Below are 6,245 nucleotides of genomic sequence, written 5' to 3'. Positions count from 1 at the left end.
TATGTGTGTGTATGTATGTGTGTATATATGTGTGTGTATGTATGTGTGTATATATGTGTGTGTATGTATGTGTGTATATATGTGTGTGTATGTATGTGTGTATATATGTGTGTGTATGTATGTGTATATATGTGTGTGTATGTATGTGTGTATATATGTGTGTGTATGTATGTGTATATATGTGTGTATGTATGTGTGTGTATATATATGTGTCTGTATGTGTGTATATATCTGTGTGTATGTGTGTGTATATATGTGTCTATGTATGTGTGTATATACGTGTGTGTGTGTATGTGTATATATGCGTGTTTATGTATGTGTGTATATATGTGTGTGTCTTTATGTGTATATATTTGTGTGTATGTATGAGTGTATATATGTGTGTGTATGTGTGTTTATATGTGTGTGTATGCGTGTGTATATATGTGTGTTTATGTATGTGTGTATAAATATATGTGTATGTATGTGTGTATATATGTGTGTGTATTTATGTGTGTGTATATATGTGTGTATATATGTGTTTATATGTGTGTATGTATTTGTGTATATATCTGTGTGTATGTATGTGTTTATATATGTGTGTATGTATGTGTGTATGCATGTGTATAAATTTGTGAGTATGTATGTGTGTACATATGTGTATGTATGCATATGTGTATATATGTGTGTATGTATGTGTGTATACATGTTTGTGTATGTATGTGTGCATACATGTGTGTGTATGTATGTGTATATATATGTGTGTATGTATGTGTGTTTATATATGTGTATATATCTGTATTAATGTGTGTATATATATATATTTGTGAATATATATGTATGTGTATGTATGTGCGTGTATATTTATATGTATATATGTGTGTTTATGTATATATGTATATATGTGTGTATGTATATATGTATATATGTGTGTATGTTTATGTGTATACATGTGTGTGTATGTTTGTGTATTTATGTATGTGTATGTAAATTTTTTTATGTGTGTATGTATATATGTATATATGTGTGTATGTATATATGTGTATATATGTGTGTATATGTGTGTATGTGTTTATGTATGTGTGTATGTGTCTATGTGTGCATATATGTGTGTTTATGTATGTGTGTATATATGTGTGTTTATGTATGTGTGTATATGTGTGTATGTATTTTTGCATATATGTGTGTGTATGTATGTGTGTAAATATGTTTGTGTATGTATGTATATATATGTGTGTATGTATTTGTGTATATATGTGTTTGTATGTATGTGTGTATATATGTGTGTGTATGTATGTGTGCATATATGTGTTTATGTATGTGTGTATATATGTGTGTGTATGTATGTGTGTATATATGTGTGTATGTATGTTTCTATATATATGTGGATGTATGTGTGTAAATATGTTTGTGTATGTATGTGTATATATGTTTGTGTATGTATTTGTGCATATATGTGTGTGTATGTATGTGTGTATATATGTGTGTGTATGTATGTGTGTATATATGTGTGTATATATGTGTGTATGTATGTGTGTATATATGTGTGTGTATGTATGTGTATATATGTGTGTGTATGTATGTGTGTATATATGTGTGTGTATGTATGTGTATATATGTGTGTGTATGTATGTGTGTATATATGTGTGTGTATGTATGTGTGTATATATGTGTGTGTATGTGTATATATATGTGTGTATGTGTATATATGTGTGTGTATGTATGTGTGTATATATGTGTGTGTATGTATGTGTATATATGTGTGTATGTATGTGTGTATGTATATATGTGTATATGTGTGTGTATGTGTGTATATATGTGTGTGTATGTATGTGTATAAATGTGTGTGTTTGTATATGTGTTTATATGTGTGTATGTATGTGTGTATATGTGTGTATGTATGTGTTTATATATATATGTGTGTATGTATGTGTGTTTATATTTGTGTGTATGTATGTGTGAATATATGTGTGTATGTGTATATATATGAGTATATGTATGTGTGTATGTATATGTTTGTGTATGTATGTGCTTATATATGTGTCTATGTATGTGTGTATATATCTGTGTGTATGTATGTGTTTATATATGTGTGTATGTATGTGTGTATATATGTGTGTGTATGTATGTGTGTATATATGTGTGTGTATGTATGTGTGTATATATGTGTGTAAATGTGTTTGTGTATATATGTTTATTTATATGTGTATATATATATGTGTATGTATGTGTGTATATATGTGTGTGTTTGTATGTGTATATATGTGTGTATGTATGTGTGTATATATGTCCGTTTATGTATTTGTGTATATGTGTGTGTATGTATGTGTGTATATATATGTTCATGTATTTATATATGTGTTTGTATGTATGTGTGTATATATGTGTGTGTATGTATCTGTATATGTATATGTGTATATATGTGTGTATATATGTGTGTTTATTTATGTGTGTATATATCTTTTGTTTTGTTTGCATGTGTGTTTATAAGTGTGTGTGTGTGTATGTGAGTATATATGTGTGAGAATGTATGTGTATGTTTGTATGTGTGTATATATATGTGTTATACCTGTGTGTATATATGTGTGTATGTATATGTGTTTATATGTGTGTATGTATATGTGTATGTATATGTGTGTGTATGTATATATGTATATATGTGTGTATGTATGTGTGTATATATGTGTGTGTATGTATGTGTGTATATATGTGTGTGTATGTATGTGTGTATATATGTGTGTGTATGTATGTGTGTATATATGTGTGTGTATGTATGTGTGTATATATATGTGTGTATGTATGTGTGCATATATGTGTGTATATATGTGTGTATGTGTGTATATATGTGTGTGTATGCTTGTGTGTGTATATGCGTGCGTATCTATTTGTGTGTGCCCATGAAGTTGAAATGATTTTAAGACTTTGACGCTGCAGATAAGGCCTTATTATGCTTATGTGTATATATATGCCACAGATGTACCTTAGGTCAACCATATCATTGTCTACTGAAGATAAGAAATGCAACTGATGCAGATTCTTTACGGCTTACTCGCCCGCATGGCGTGCCGTGCGCACAGCGATCACGGGTGCCTACAGTATCACTAGTATAATCATGATACTTTTCAATAATTGCAATTGTTTTCATCATTATCATTGTCATTACCACTTTATTCAATAATGCCATCACCATTATAATAATTCAATGATTATTTGATCATGTTTGTTAGTAGTAGAAGTTGTGGAACTCTTCTTCATTAACTTCTTAGATCCATATTCGCCCCGAATAAAAGGAAATGAGTATTGTATCACTTCATTATCATCACTATAATGATAACAATAATCATCATGAGTATTGTTGCTATCATTATTATTATCATCATTATTATCTGTATCATTGTCATCGTCATTATTACAATTAGTACTATCACCAGTATTGTTTCTATTGCCCCTACCATTGTTATTATCATAATCATTATCATTCTTATCAGCATTACCATTATTATTAGAAATATGCTATTGTTTATTGTACGAAGTTTGAAACAGTGGTTCTCTACTTTTATACTTGCTCTCTGTAGTACCAAGTGCTTGCCTCCACACGCACGCGAATACATATTTCCTTCATGTTCCTTTTGGTAAGAGTGATTTTGGGTATCAACAGTTTAATATTCAGGATATAGTGATGATTGTGTGAACGATGGTTCTCAATACAACCAGTTGATGTAAAAACTGAAGCAGTGATTTTTTTCTAGAATTGTAAGGAAAATTATGTGGGCTACAGACAAGGAATAATAACTTCGACATAGTGCTTTAAACTCGGAAAACAATAGTTGGTACCAGTTATATGTATATTTATATATATATATATATATATATATATACATACACCCACACACCCACCCACCCACACACACACACACACATACACACACACACACACATATATATATATATATATATATATATATATATATATATATATATATATATATATGTATATATATATATATATATATATATATATATATATATATATATATATATATGTATGTATATATATATATTACAGTTACACTCATAATGATAATCTTATGACGATTACTCTCAGCTGCTTGAAATGACGCGCAAAGGACCATTTCTTGGTTGATTCGGGTAGGACTGAATTATAATCGGGCAAGATGTAGTGAGCTGATGCTTCAGCTCTCTTCGGCCGATCTCGCCTCTGTGTCGGGCTCCTACCCAGATTCCCGAGTTATTCATGGCGCTAGGACGTCAGGATCCTGTCAGAGACGAAGGCGAAGATGCAGAGGAACTTCCTGCAGGAGGCGCTGACAGAGGATCCAGACGCCCTGGACGAGATGCTGTTTTACTGGCTGAGGAGGAGGATGACTTTTCCATACCCATATAGGCTTGGAGTTGTCAAGATCACCAGTGTCTGAAAACGGACTTTTATTTTGGATACTGGCGACGGAAAATTCCGTTTGGGTTGTTGGCGCCAAAGTCTTGTTGGCTAGTCCACGTAATTTTTATTGCTTTTACATTTAAAATCATGTATATATGTTAAGTTCCTTTTATTTCTATAAGATATATTATGTAATTCTATGTTAAACCTCCCCTTTTTAAATCTATCAAATAAGTACATTAAAAAAACGAAAAGAAAAGCCTTAACGTAAGAGCAGACGAAATTTGCTAGTAAAACGAGTCTTGCTGCGCAGACTCGACGAAAAGAGGTTGGCGCACGACCTTGTTGGTATAAAAGGTCGGGTCAACGACCTTAGGTTCACACACTCGTGAATGAAACTTTGCCCTGTCAACACCTCGGTGAAAACTTAGCAGCAACAAATTATAAGTCTTGTGCCGCTGGAGCTACCCTGTTTATCAGGGCCTCTTGTCACGCTCGACATTGTTGTTTCTGAGTTGAGTAAAGTAAACAAAGTAGAGTAAACACTGATTTTTCAGACTTTTTTGCACTTTTAGTGCTTTGCCTGCACCTTCAGTGCTCTGTATTTTTGTAGGTGACACGAGACTATAGTAGAGTAGTCAGCCCCCACCCCAGACCCGCAGCTCTCTTCTACCCCAGGGTAGCCCTTACGGGCTGTGACCCCTGGGTAGGGAGGCCCAGTAGTCTGGGGCGTCCTTTGGGCGCAACTTTTCTCTCCCCCTGAATTTTTTCTATTTTTCTGGTGTGACTTTCCTGAGCCTACGGGAGTCTCCTTGTGAGCTCCTGTATTCGCTTGGGGGGTGGGCATTGACTTACCGTCCCTCGTAATAGGCAGGTTCGGCGGTAGGAATGTGCCCTACACACAAACTCCGATCCCTTAGTTGATACTGGAGAAAGCAGCCAGGCTTCCACTAAGGGGGGGCGAGGACGTTTAACTGAAAGACTTGTTTTATTATTATCCTCTCTTAGCTATTGGGATTAGGTTGATATACAATAGTTAAGGGAAAGGTAGTCCTCTCAGGACAACGGGCTTTGGCCCAGGGATCGGACCTGGTCCGACACCCTAGCATGATTGATCCCCCGGCTACCCTTCCTCCTCCCCAAGGAGGAGGGGCGACTCAGACCCTTTCTAAGACAAATTTGACCAAAAATGGAACCCCGACCAATGACCGACCCAGAAGACATATTGATATCCCTCCAGAGAACGCAAGGTGCGTGAACATTCGATGCGTGAAAGAAAATCAATCCCTGCAGAATGTCAACCCCTTTATCATTAAGAAGGTCCTTGATGGTCAAGTGGAAGGCGGGTTTGATTTTGTCCGAAAATTGCGAGATGGCAGCCTCCTTGTAAAAGTGCAATTTAAATCTCAGGTTAAGGATTTGCTTAAACTGACGCAAATTCATGACCTCAGAGTAAAAGTAACTATTCCTGTTGGCCCAAATACCTGTAAGGGAGTAATCTTTCACAGGGATTTGAGGACAATGGAAGGAAGTGAAATTCTTGAGGCCATGAAAGACCAAAACGTAGTAGACGTAAATTGTATGGCTAAGAAAGATGGAGATGTGCGAGTAAAAACCGGATTGTGTTTCTTGACCTTTTCTTCAAATAAAATTCCAAGTACTGTTAAAGTTGGGTATGAGATCGTTCAAGTTCGACCCTATATCCAAAAACCAATGCGTTGTAATAGATGCCAAAAATTTGGACACACCTCATTACGATGCAATGATAAAGATACAGACAAATTTATGTGCGGTAAATGTGCTGGAGCTCATGATACTACTACATGCAAGGAAAAGACCCTCAAGTGTGCTAACTGTGGAGGTCCCC

The sequence above is a fragment of the Penaeus japonicus genome, unplaced genomic scaffold (genome assembly GCF_977035675.1).
Source record: "Penaeus japonicus unplaced genomic scaffold, GWHDUDI00000001_assembly GWHDUDI00000015, whole genome shotgun sequence".
NCBI classification, from domain to species: domain Eukaryota; kingdom Metazoa; phylum Arthropoda; class Malacostraca; order Decapoda; family Penaeidae; genus Penaeus; species Penaeus japonicus.
This window is presented reverse-complemented; position numbering follows the sequence as displayed.